The 14,664-nt window shown below is 38.4% G+C and overlaps 1 pseudogene; it reads left to right on the top strand.

Annotated features, from left to right (window-relative positions):
* Positions 1-6,681: 6,681 nt before the first annotated feature.
* On the top strand, positions 6,682-8,148 carry LOC103081457 (histone deacetylase 2 pseudogene; annotated as a pseudogene).
* The last annotated feature ends 6,516 nt before the right edge of the window (positions 8,149-14,664 follow it).

Genomic DNA, 14,664 nt, shown 5'->3' with positions numbered 1-14,664 from the left:
GCTTAAAGGAGCTCCAGAGACAGGCGCAAGCCGCGGCTATCAGAGCAGACCCCAGAGATGGGCATGAGACACTAACACTGCTGCTGCTGCCACCAAGAAGCCTGTGAACAACCACAGGTCACTACCCCATCTCCCCTCCTGGGAGCCTGTGCAGCCCGCCACTACCAGGGTCCCAGGATCCAGGGACAACTTCCCTGGGAGAACACACAGTGCCTCAGGCTGTTGCAACGTCATGCTGACCTCTGCCGCCGCAGGCTCACCCTGCCTCCGTACCCCTCCCTCCCCCTGGCCTGAATTAGCCAGAGCCCCTGAATCAGCTGCTCCTTTAACCCCGTCCTGTCTGAGGGAAGAACAGATGCCCTCCGCTGACTTAAACGCAGAGGCGGGGCCAAATCCGAAGCTGAACCCCGGAAGCTGTGAGAACAAAGAAGAGAAAGGGAAATCCCTCCCAGCAGCCTCAGGAGCAGAGGATTAAATCTCCACAATCAACTTGATGTACTTGCATCTGTGGAATACCTGAATAGACAACGAATCATCCCAAATTGAGGAGGTGGACTTTGGGAGCAACAATATATATATTCTTTTTCCCTTTTTGTCTTTTTGTGAGTGTGTATGAGTATGTTTCTGTGTGATTTTGTCTGTATAGCTTTGCTTTTACCATTTGTCCTAGGGTTCTGTCTGTCCGTTTTTTTTTCTTTTTTTACTTAAAAAAATTTTTTTTAATAATTATTTTTTATTTTAATAACTTTATTTATTTTCCTTTATTTTATTTTATCTTCTTTTTTTCTTTTCTACCTTTTATTCTGAGCCGTGTGGATGAAAGGCCCTTGGTGCTCCAGCCAGGCATCAGGGCTGTGCCTCTGAGGTGGGAGAGCCAAGTTCAGGACACTGGTCCACAAGAGACCTCTCAACTACACGTAATATGAAATGGCGAAAATCTCCCAGAGATCTCCATCTCAATGCCAACACCCAGCTTCACTCAACAAGCAGCAAGCTACAGTGCTGGACATCCTATGCCAAACAACTAGCAAGACAGGAACACAGCCCCATCCATTAGCAGAGAGGCTGCCTAAAATCATAAGGCCATAGACACCCCAAAACACACAGAGACAAACACACACAAAAAACGGTTAATGGGACTCCCTGCACTCCTACTGTAGGTGGTGAGGAGCTAAGATCCCACATGCCCCGTGCTGCGGCCCAAAAATAAATAAATAAAAATACTTAGGCGAGGGTTCCTTAGCCACTGGGGACAGACACCAAAAACAACGGGAACTACGAACATGCAGCCTGCAAAAAGGAGACCCCAATCACAGCAAGTGAAGCAAAATGAGAAGACAGAGAAACACACAGCAGATGAAGGAGCAAGGCAGAAACTCACCAAACCTAAAAAATGAAGAGGAAATAGGCAGTCTACCAGAAAAAGAATTCAGAATAATGATAGTAAATATGATCCAAAATCTTGGAAATAGAATAGAGAAAATACAAGACGTGTTTAACAAGGAACTAGAAGAACTAAAGAGGAAACAAACAGTGATGAACAACATAATAAATGAAATTAAAAATTCCCTAGAAGGCATCAATAGCAAAATAACTGAGGCAGAAGAACAGATAAGTGACCTAGAAGATAAAATATTGGAAATAATTACTGCAGAGCAGAATAAAGGAAAAAGAATGAAAAGAATTAAGGACAGTCTCTGAGACCTCTGGGACAACATTAAAGGCACCAACATTCGAATTATAGGGGTCCCAGAAGAAGAAGAGAAAAAGAAAGGGACTGAGAAACTATTTGAAGAGATTATAGTTGAGAATTTCCCTTATTTGGGAAAGGAAATAGTTAATCAAGTCCAGGAAGCACAGAGAGTGCCATACAGGATAAATCTAAAGAGAAACACACCAAGACATATATTAATCAAACTATCAAAAATTAAAAAGAAAGAAAACATATTAAAAGCAGCAAGGGAAAAACAACAAATAACACACAAGGGAATCCCCATAAGGTTAACAGCTGATCTTTCAGCAGAAACTCTGTAAGTCAGAAGAGAGTGGCACGACATATTTAAAGTGATGCAGGAGAAAAACCTACAACCAAGATTACTCTACCCAGCAAGGATCTCATTCAGATTTGACAGAGAAATTAAAACTTTTACAGACAAGCAAAAGCTAAGAGAATTCAGCACCACCAAACCAGCTTTATAACAAATGCTAAAGGAACTGATATAGACAGGAAACACAAGAGAAGGAAAAGACCTACAATAACAAACCCAAAACAATTAAGAAAATGTTAATAGGAACATACATATCAATAATTACCTTAAATGTAAATGGATTAAATGCTACCAAAAGACATAGACTGGCTGAATGGATACAAAAACAAGACCCGTATATATGCTGTCTACAATAGACCCACTTCAGACCTAGAGACACATACAGACTGAAAGTGAGGGGGTGGAAAAAGGTATTCCATGCAAATGGAAATCAAAAGAAAGCTGGAGTAGCAATTCTCATATCAGACAAAATAGACGTTAAAATAAAGACTATTACAAGAGACAGAGAAGGACACTACATAATGATCAAGGGAATGATCCAAGAAGAAGATATAACAATTGTAAATATTTGTGCACCCAACATAGGAGCACCTCAATACATAAGGCAAATACTAACAACCATAAAAGAGAAAATCGACAGTAACACAATCATAGTAGGGGACTTTACCACCCCACTTTCACCAATGGACAGATCATACAAAATGAAAATAAATAAGGAAACACAAGCTTTAAATGATACATTAAACAAGATGGACTTAATTGATATTTATAGGACATTCCATCCAAACACAACAGAATACACATTCTTCTCAAGTGCTCATGGAACATTCTCCAGGATAGGTCATATGTTGGGTCACAAATCAAGTCTTGGTAAATTTAAGAAAATTGAAATCGTATCAAGTATCTTTTCGAACCACAATACTATGAGACTAGATATCAATTACAGGAAAAAATCTGTAAAAAATACAAACACGTGGTGGCTAAACAACACACTATTTAATAATCCAGAGATCACTGAAGAAATCAAAGAGGAAATAGAAAAACACCTAGAAACAAATGACAATGAAAACACGACCACCCAAAACCTATGGGGTGCAGCAAAAGCAGTTCTAAGAGGGAAGCTTATAGCAATACAATCCTACCTTAAGAAATAAGAAACATCTCAAATAAACAACCTAACCTTGCACCTCAAGCAATTAGAGAAAGAAGAACAAAAAAACCCCAGAGTTAGCAGAAGGAAAGAAATCATAAAAATCAGATCAGAAATAAATGAAAAAGAAATGAAGGAAACAATAGCAAAGATCAATAAAACTAAAAGCTGGTTCTTTGAGAAGATAAACAAAATAGATAAACCATTAGCCAGACTCATCAAGAAAAAAAGGGAGAAGACTCAAATCAATAGAATCAGAAATGAAAAAGGAGAAGTAACAACTGACACTGCAGAAATAAAAAAAATCATGAGGGATTACTACAAGCAACTCTATGCCAATAAAATGGACAATCTGGAAGAAATGGACAAATTCTTAGAAATGCACAAACTGCCAAGACTGAATCAGGAAGAAATAGAAAATATGAACAGACCAATCACAAGCACTGAAATTGAAACTGTGATTAAAAATCTTCCAACAAACAAAAGCCCAGGACCAGATGGCTTCACAGGCGAATTCTATCAAACATTTAGAGAAGAGCTAACACCTATCCTTCTCAAACTCTTCCAAAATATAGCAGAGGGAGGAACACTCCCAAACTCATTCTACGAGGCCACCATCACCTTGATACCAAAACCAGACAAGGATGTCACAAAGAAAGAAAACTACAGGCCAATATCACTGATGAACATAGATGCAAAAATCCTCAACAAAATACTAGCAAACAGAATCCAACAGCACATTAAAAGGATCATACACTATGATCAAGTGGGGTTTATTCCAGGAATGCAAGGATTCTTCAGTATACGCAAATCAATCAGTGTGATAAACCATATTAACAAATTGAAGGAGAAAAACGATATGATCATCTCAATCGATTCAGAGAAAGCTTTTGACAAAATTCAACACCCATTTATGATAAAAACCCTCCAGAAAGCAGGCATAGAGGAGACTTTACTCAACATAATAAAGGCCATATATGACAAACCCAGAGCCAACAGCATCCTCAATGGTGAAAAAATGAAACCATTTCCACTAAGATCAGGAACAAGACAAGGTTGCCCACACTCACCACTATTATTCAACATATTTTTGGAATTTTTAGCCACAGTAATCAGAGAAGAAAAAGAAACAAAAGGAATCCAAATTGGAAAAGAAGAAGTAAAGCTGTCACTGTTTGCAGATGACATGATACTATACATAGAGAATCCTAAAGATGCTACCAGAAAAGTACTAGAGCTAATCAATGAACCTGGAAAAATAGCAGGATAGAAAATTAATGGACAGGAATCTCTTGCATTCCTATACAATAATGAGGAAAAATCTGAAAGAGAAATTAAGAAAACACTCCCATTTACCGTTGCAACAAAAAGAACATAATATCTAGGAATAAACCTACGTAAGGAGAAAAAAGACCTGTATGCAGAAAACTATAAGACACTGATGAAAGAAAGATGATACAAATAGATGGAGAGATACACCATTTTCTTGGATTGGAAGAATCAATACTGTGAAAATGACTGTACTACCCAAAGCAATCTACAGATTCAATGCAATCCCTATCAAACTACCACTGGCATTTTTCACAGAACTAGAACAAAAAATTTCACAATTTGTATGGCAACACAAAAGACCCTGAAGAGCCAAAGCAATCTTGAGAAAGAAAAATGGAGCTGGAGGAATCAGGCTCCCTGACTTCAGACTAAACTATAAAGCTACAGTAATCAATACAGTATGGTACTGGCACAAAAACAGAAATATACATCAATAGAACAAGATAGAAAGTCCAGAGATAAAGCCACGCACATATGGTCACCTTATCTTTGATAAAGGAGGCAAGAATATTCAGTGGAGAAAAGACAGCCTCTTCAATAAGTGGTGCTGGGAAAACTGGACAGCTACATGTAAAAGTATGAAATTAGAACACTCCCTCACACCATACACAAAAATCAACTCAAAATGGATTAAAGACCTAAATGTAAGACCAGACACTATCAAACTCTTAGAGGAAAACATAGGCAGAACACTCTATGACATAAACCACAGCTAGAACCTTTTTGACACACCTCCTAGAGAAATGGAAATAAAAACAAAAATAAACAAATGGGACCTAATGAAACTTGAAAGCTTTTGCACAGCAAAGGAAACCATAAACAAGACCAAAAGACAACCCTCAGAATGGGAGAAAACATTTGCAAATGAAGCAACTGACAAAGGATTAATCTCCAAAATATACAAGCAACTCATACAGCACAATATCAAAAAAACAAAAAACCCAATCCAAAAATGGGCAGAAGACCTTAATAGACATTTTTCCAAAAAAGATACACAGATTGTCCACAAACACATGGACGGATGCTCAACATCACTAATCATTAGAGAAATGCAAATCAAAACTGCAGTGAGGTATCATCTCACACCAGTCAGAATGGCCGTCATCAAAAAATCTACAAACAGTAAATGCTGGTGAGGGTGTGGAGAAAAGGTAACCCTCTTGTCATGTTGGTGGGAATGTAATTGATACAGCCACTGTGGAGAACAGTGTGGAGGTTCCTTAAAAAACTAAAAATAGAACTACCATATGACCCAGCAATCCACTACTGGGCATATACCCTGAGAAAACCATAATTCAAAAAGAGTCATGTACTAAAATGTTCACTGCAGCTCTGTTTACAATAGCCAGGACATGGAAGCAACCTAAGTGTCCATCGACGGATGAATGGATAAAGAAGATGTGGCACATATATACAATGGAATATTACTTAGCCACAAAAAGGAACAAAATTGAGTCATTTGTAGTGAGGTGGATGGACCTAGAGTCTGTCATACAGAGTGAAGTATGTCAGAAGGAGAAAAACAAATACCATTTGCTAACACGTATATATGGAATCTAAGGAAAAGAAAAAAAATGGTCATGAAGAACCTAGGGGCAAGATGGGAATCAAGGCACAGACCTACTAGAAAATGGACTTGAGGATATGGGGAGGGGGATGGGTAAGCTGTGTGAAAGTGAGAGAGTGGCATGGACATATATACACTACCAAACGTAGAATAAATAGCTACTGGGAAGCAGCCGCATAGCACAGGGAGATCAGCTCTGTGCTTTGTGACCACCTAGAGGGGTGTGATAGGGAGTATGGGAGGGAGGGAGATGCAAGAGGGAAGAGATATGGGAACATATGTATATGTATAACTGATTCACTCTGTTATATAGGAGAAACTAACACACCATTGTAAAGCAATTATACTCCAATAAAGATGTTAAAAAAAAAAATAATAGGCGCTCTCGGCCACTCGGCCGGGCGGTACCGAGTCCTCCCAACACTCCCGTCTTCTCCGCCCTCCGGCCTGCCTTTCCCCGCGGCACTGCCACCCCACCACCTTCACCCCAGCCCTCTTCTCTTACCGCTGAGCCGCGGCGGCAGCAGCAGCAGCAGCAGCAGCAGCCAGAGGAGGAGCCGGAGGCGGCGGTGGCCGGGTAGCCCATGGAGTACAGTCAGGGAGGCAGAAAGAAGAAAGTCTGCTACTACTACTACGATGGTGATATTGGAAATTATTATTACGGACAGGGTCATCCCATGAAACCTCACAGGATCTGCATGACCCATAACTTGACCCATCTTGTATAGAAAAATGGAAATACATAGTCCCCATCAAGCCACAGCTGAAGAAATGACAAAATACCACAGCAATGAGTACATCAAATTTCTACGTTCAATAAGACCAGATAACACGTTCGAGGATAGTAAGCAGTGCAGAGATTTAATGTTGGAGAGGACTGTCCAGTGTTTGATGGGCTCTTTGAGTTTTGTCAGCTTTCATCTGGTGGTTCAGTTGCTGGGGCTGTGAAGTTAAACCGACAACAAACTGATATGGCTGTTAACTGGGCTGGAGGATTACATCACGCTAAGAAATCAGAAGCATCAGGTCAGGATTCTGTTATGTTAATGATATTGTGCTTTCCATCCTTGAATTACTAAAGTACCATCAGAGAGTCTTATATATTGATATTGATATCCATCATGGTGATGCTGTTGAAGAAGCATTTTATACAAAAGATCATGTAATGACTGTATCATTCCACAAATATGGGGAATGCTTTCCTAGAACAGGAGACTTGAGGGATATTGGTGCAGGAAAAGGCAAATACTATGCTGTCAATTTTCCAATGAGAGATGGTATAGATGATGAATCATATGGGCAGGTATTTCAGCCTATTATCTCAAAAGTGATGGAGATGTATCAACCTAGTGCTGTGGTGCTACAGTGTGGTGCAGACTCACTATCCAGTGATAGACTTGGTTGCTTCAATCTGACAGTCAAAGGTCATGCTAAATGTGTAGAATTTGTAAAAACTTTCCATTTACCATTACTGATGCTTGGGGGAGGTGGATACACAATCCGCAATGTTGCTCGATGTTGGACATATGAGACTGCTGTTGCCCTTGACTGTGAGATTCCCAGTGAGTTGCCATATAATGATTACTCTGAGTATTTTGGACCAGACCTCAAACAGCATATTAGTCCTTCAAAGGTGACAAACCAGAACACTCCAGAATATACGGAAAAGATAAAACAGCGTTTATTTGAAAATTTACGCATGTTGCCACATGCAGCTGGCGTCCAAATGCAAGCTATTCCAGAAGATGCAGTTCATGAAGACAGTGGAGATGAAGATGGAGAAGATCCAGACGAGAGAATTTCTATTCGAGCATCAGACAAACAGATAGCTTGTGATGAAGAATTCTCAGATTCTGAGGACGAAGGAGAGGGAGGTCGCAGAAATGTGGCTGATCACAAGAAAGGAGCAAAGAGAGCTAGAATTGAAGAAGACAAGAAGGAAACGGAGGACAAAAAAACAGATGCTAACGAAGAAGATAAGTCCAGGGACAACAGTGGTGAAAAAAACAGATACCAAAGGAGCCAAATCAGAACAGCTCAGCAACTCTTGAATTTGAGAGTCTCATCACTTTCAGTGAGAAAATATTGGGAAGAAAAATGCTTTCTCTTTGAAGACTTCTGGCTTCATTTTATACTACTTTGGCATGGACTGTATTTATTTTCAAAATGGCTTTTTTTGGTTTTGTTTTTCTTGGCAAGTTTTATGGTGAGTTTTCTAATTATGAAGCAAAATTTCTTTTCTCCACCATGCTTTATGTGATAGTATTTAAAACTGATGTGTTATTATGTCAAAAAACTGCTCTATTAAAGAAGTAATTGGCCGTTCTGAGCTGATTTTTCCATCTTTTGTAATTATCTTTATTAAAAAATTGTACTTGGTAAAAAAAAAACAAACAAAAAATAATAATAATAAATAAATACTAAGAATTCAATGATGAAATTAAAACATAAAGCATGATCAAATAGGGCCCATTTAAGAAAAATGGTTTAAGAAATGAAAATATAAAACTATTAAAATAATTCATCACATTAATGAACTAAAGAAGCAAAATTACATGAGTATCTCAACAAAAGCAGAAAAAGCACTGGATAAAATTCAATATTATGTTTTTTTAATAAACTCTTAGAAAACTAGGAATAGAGGGAAGCTTCTGTAACCGATAAGGGCTTTCTACCAACCATCTACTGCAATCATCAAGTTTAATTTAAAAGTTTAGCTGCAATTTCCTTAAGGTCAAGAACAAGACATGAATGGCTTGGTATCATTGCCACTCTTTAACAGAGTACAGGAAGTCCTGGTCACTGCATTAAGAACATGAAGGAAGGAGACCAAATTGTTATTATTTCCAGTTAAAATATCATGATCAAATGCACAGAAAACCTAAGAAATCAGTAAACCGCTAAAATTAAAAGGGAGTTCAGCAAGTTTGTTAGGTATAAAAACAATGTGTAAAATTTAATAGTGTTCCTATGAATAGGCAATAACTCGATAGGCAACATAATAGAATGTAAGATACTATTAATGGTAGCAACAAAAACTATAAAGTATGTAGATATCAACCAAAGAAAGAACATCTTTATAGAGAATAAATTTTAAACTATTAAAGCACAAATCAGAAAACCTAAACAAATGAAACATTAAACAACATATAGATTAACACCTTGCTCTGACATCATCGAATTAAGTTTTCCTTGATTAGTTTCTAAATTCAACGCAATTACAATCAAAATCCCAGAGTGAAATTTTTAACATGAAAAACAATTCCAAAATTTATGTAGAAAAATAAGAATTTTCAAAGAGTTAAGGCAAAATCAAAAAGGAAGATAAATCAGATATCGGAACACATTACAAATGAAGGAAACCTTTATTGATAAAGCTAACAGAAGTGGCAGACTGTTAGCTTTATCAATAAAGTGGCAGACTGGGAGAAAATAATGACAACAGCTAAAACCCACAAATAATTAAATTTTAAAATACGTGAAGAAACTTTTGTAATTCAGTGTCCTCAAGTCCATTCTCTACGTCTGAATCTTTATTCCTGTCCTGCCCCTAGGTCCATCAGAATCATTTTTTTTTTAGATTCCATATATAAGTGTTAGCATACGATATTTGTTTTTGTCTGCTTCACTCTGTATGACAGACTCTAGTCCATCCACCTCACTACAAATAACTCAGTTTCGTTTCTTTATATGGCTGAGTAATATTCCATTGTATATATGGGCTACATTTTCTTTATCCATTCATCTGTCTATGGACACTTAGGTTGCTTCCATGTCCTGGCTATTGTAAATAGAGCTGCAGTTAACATTGTGGTACATGACTCTTTTTGAATTATGGTTTTCTCAGGGTATATACCCAGTAGTGGGATTGCTGGGTCATATGATAGTTCTATTTTCAGTTTCTTAAGGACCCTCCATACACGGCATGTTTAAATCCATGTGGCTGTCAATATTTCTGGCCAATGGAGCACTGTGAAAGGAATGAAAAATACAGATGATAGAAAAGGTCATTTATCCACACTGACTCTTTTTAAAAGATATACAGTAATGCAATTTCCAAATCATGCCAATGATTGTCCAAAATTAGAAGGAAAAGTGCCTACAGAGTTAGGAAGAGGAAATTACAAAGCAGAGTTTTAGGTATCAGCGTGTACTAAACCAGGTAAGCAGACTGTGGACAGTACCTCGAGGGCCATCATTTTGAGACCCTGCAAAGTAGATAAGGAAGGGAAATTTAAAACCAGGGCTCTCCACCCATCCTCCAGAAGAATGCTTTAAGTTCTTTGTCTCTAATATCAAATGTGGAGGCTAGCAAGCTGCTGCCAACAGCTGGAAGCCTGCCATTCTGGTGGAATGCTGCTATCCCTGTGAAGGCATCAATATCATGAACAATTCTGAACACATGAGAAGAGCCACCAAGGCCATACAAAAATCTGGGGGCCCAGCCAGGATTAGAACACCAGCCTCAGCCACAATGTTAAATACAGTGAGAGTGCATATGGGGGTGGGAGTCAAAACAGGATGGTTTCCAAGAACCCAGTGCTTGAAAGCCCAAAGACAGAATCTTGAGGATGTCCTGGTGTAAGCAGCATTGTTATTCAACTAAATAGACCCCTGCCCTTCTTGCTTACTTTCCTTCTCTCTCTTTTCCTCAGCTATGTCCTACTACTTTTTCATGCCCCCAAATGTAGAGCTTTTTGGTATTGGCTCTGTAATCCAGTGCATATGTTCCTATCTCTGGGGCCAAACAATTGCACTGTATGTAAAATTTCCCCTACTGGGGCTTCCCTGGTGGCGCAGTGGTTGAGAGTCCGCCTGCCTTTGCAGGGGATACGGGTTCGTGCCCCGGTCTGGGAGGATCCCACATGCCGCGGAGCGGCTGGGCCCGTGAGCCATGGCCGCTGGGCCTGCGTGTCCGGAGCCCGTGCTCCGCAACGGGAGAGGCCACAGCAGTGAGAGGCCTGCGTTATCGGGAAAAAAAAAAAATTTCCCCTACTGCATGCCAAAACAAAGTCAAATGTCTTCTGTTCGCTGTCCTTTACGCTGTCTTTCTATTAGATTTCTTCCTGTGAACTCTGACTTCTGCTGGTAATCTATTTTCACCTTTTCAGCAGCAATGAAAACTCAGAGTGATGTTCAATCTTTGTGGGGTAACAGAGAGCAAATCATTAACTCTGAGTACACTCCAATGCCAAGCAAGGTTTTCCCCAAAATCACTCCTTGGAAAAAAGAGGGAATTGCTTTATATTCTGAGTTTCTTACTAGAGGATGTTCTCATCCTTATTTTATTTCTAATAACACCATTCTTTTCAAGGAAGACACACTATCCTGAAACACTCATAATCAATGCAAGATTCTGATGTTTATAAGTGGAATGGGTGAACTTTAATACATATTTATTTTTTCTTTCCCTTGTATGAATGGTCTCATATTTGCAAGAGTGGACGTTGATGGGAACAAGCCTTCTAAATATCACTTTTTAAAATATTACAGTAAGTGGTTACATAGTGGATGTTGAAAATATGTAACTGCAGGATGAAAGAAAACAACTGTCATAGTACTGTGCTGTGGCTTGGAATAAAACTAAAATACGATAGTGGAGAAAATATGACTATAGTAATATTATGTAAAATATGAAATAATATATAAAGTGATATTAAAATATCCATTTTATAAGTATAAAATGATTAAACATATGTAACTAAGTTAATAACTTAAGTATTTATACGTAGGTGATTGGTGCTTTTAGGTACATCTCTAAAATTTTTGGTGAGGGGGGATGGGGGGACTTATTCAGAGGATGGCAGAGGGTCTCATGTTTGGTATTGCCTTCTACTAGGGCATGTACAGTAGATATACAGACAGTGGCTGAATACTAACTATGGTTCTTGGGGAAGAACTACCAACACTTCACAGCGAGTTCTTTTCTTTCCTCAGTGTTATTGTGAAAGTATGTTTGCCTAACAGTCCTTATCTTGATTCCAGATCCTTAGTCAATGTTGGCTCTTTTCTACACATGACCATGGTAGTTTGTGAAAAAAGCACTCTGGGTCCCACACAAGGAAATGCATGTTTGAAGTGTTACTTCAAAAGTAGCCACTTTAGGAGACTCTATACATCTATTCAAAGAATGCCAGTCACGGGCCAAAGCTGCTGGGGAAGCTGTTTTGAGGACTGCCTTCCAAGAGTCAGTTCATAGGCCAAATGACAGAGCCAGGCTCTGCCCTTTATAGGCAGCTCTGTTACTCTAGTTTTTAACCCCAAATGGTTACACTCACGCCATTTGCCAGATTGGCCTCTGGATGACTTTCAGCTCTTTCCAGAAATCATTAAATCCACTCCCTTCCACTGGCTCCCATCCCCCAACCCCAGCCCAAAGGATGAAGACTTGGCACAGAGCGGGACGCTGAGAAAAATGCTTTGCAACCTCCGAAGACAGTTCCACAAGAGGAGTTCCAAATGTTTAGAGGAAAAACAATGCAATTAGAGTAAGTATATGACCTCCCAATGAGAATGAGCTGAAAAGAGACAACATTCCTTTGAGTTTAAGTACAGGGAGATTTGTTTTTAAAAATCACTTTATATTCTTACCTCATGTTTGAAATGTGCAAGCCTTGCATTTCATACCAGGTTGTCAGGTATAGCAAATACTTGTATCTGCTTACTATTTAATCAAAATAGAAAGTCTTAGGCTTTTTTTTTTTTTTTTTTTTTTTTTTTTTTTTCGACGTTGACACTTTTGGAGAGTGTGTCTGATGTTTCCTTGTGGTTCCTCCTTTCACTTTGCCTCTACTATTGTGTGATGCTACTACTATTGTACTAGTTTTTTTTTTTTTTTTTTTTTTTTTTTTTTTTTAGGGACTAACCTTATAAACCGAAGCACAATTTACAAACCTGCTGTGTACTTTAGCAAGAATCAGTGAAGTAAAATGAATGTGCAAACTTGGGTTCTTTAGCAAAACAGTGAAAGCATCATCTCAAGTAACAATGCTAAACATGGAACTATAGGCAAGGATGATGCCATATAGAAGTAATGAATCATCATCTTCAGTTATTCATTAATAGAGGGTCCGAAAGTTAAAGTTATATGGAATTGTCTCATTTGCAGCCCTGGTTAATAATATTAACATGTTTTCTCCTACATTTTGGTTCCAACACGTTACATTCTCTTCATATATCATATTCTGGTTTTATCTTTACTGGGCAGTTATTTTGTTATAAATTTATTAGTATTCATTTTTCGACATAATCTCCCAGCACATAACCTATTCCCTGTTTGGAAATTACACATTTTTAGAAACTTATTTTTATTCTTTCAGGCCACTAGGGTATCTTTTAGTAAGTTCACTGAGGCAGTAATTTCCCAAGTAGGAGTAGCTGACCCTTTAAATATTGTCAAATGGCCAACTTGTGAGTTGATAGGAAGATCCAATAAATGCAGACATAATGCAAACCAAACCAGTTAAGAAATATGACTTTGGGGATTTAAAAAGAGAAAGTGAGTCCAGGGAAATGTGCTAATTCTTTTGGAGAGAACTGTAAAATTAGGGAATGAAGGAAAACAAATTAGACTTTACATGTTTGGATATCAGAAGAGCATTTGATTCAGAAGAGGAATCTTACGGTTAGATTAATTCAAGCTGGGTTGACTATTTGAAGATAAGATGCATAATTCTAATATGGTACTGGTTAGACTCACAGATCTCAACGCCTCTAGAGAGAGCATGGGGGTGCCGAACACAGACCATGAAGGTGAGTCCTTTCACTGTGCAGTGGTTTTAGGAAATTTCTTCCAGGAACTTCACCCAGAGGAAAACCCAAAGGAAACAAAAACAATTTACATTTGTCCACACTACAGCATTTCTCTGGATTCTGCCAGGTATTTAGATATTCTCAGATCAATTCCTCATTCCCACCTCCGGCACCTCACTGCAGCAATAGCAGACATTGAGAGTGTGTTTGCAGTTGTCAAATGCTTTCTGCGTACATGATTGGCTCATATCCACACAACCATTTTGTGGCTTAGATTTGTTTCTCCACTTGAATGTAAGCTCCAGGAGGGAGGAATTTTGTCTCTCTGATCTACTGTTATATCCTCAGAACCCAGAAGAGTGCCAGGTACGTGGAAGGAATCAGCAACCATTTGTTGACTTTTATGGGTGAGGAAACTCAGGGACTTCCAGAGAGTAATAATGACATATTTGTTAAGTTCCCTGAAGTCTTCAGACAGCTGTTCTATTTATCCTGTTTTTTGCAGACTCCCATATTTTACAAGGGCACTACCTTCCTTTTTTGTCATAATTACTATACACACATACACTAATACATATATATTTGCTATTGTTTCTTGTTTTTTACCTAACCCTTCTCCTGAACAATTACATCTAAGAAATCATGAGTTTGGTGTGCTAGTTATATAATAAATTGTTTTCTAATACACATAAAAATAAATACTAAGCTTTAAATTTAAAAAGGAATAAAAACTTTGGGCATGTACCACCAGAAATCATCTCACATAGTACAAGGTGCTATGCCTACCACATTTGGGCCGACACTGTTATACTGGA

The sequence above is a fragment of the Lipotes vexillifer genome, unplaced genomic scaffold (genome assembly GCF_000442215.2).
Source record: "Lipotes vexillifer unplaced genomic scaffold, Lipotes_vexillifer_v1.1 scaffold1432, whole genome shotgun sequence".
Lineage (NCBI taxonomy): Eukaryota > Metazoa > Chordata > Mammalia > Artiodactyla > Lipotidae > Lipotes > Lipotes vexillifer.
This window is presented reverse-complemented; position numbering and strand designations above follow the sequence as displayed.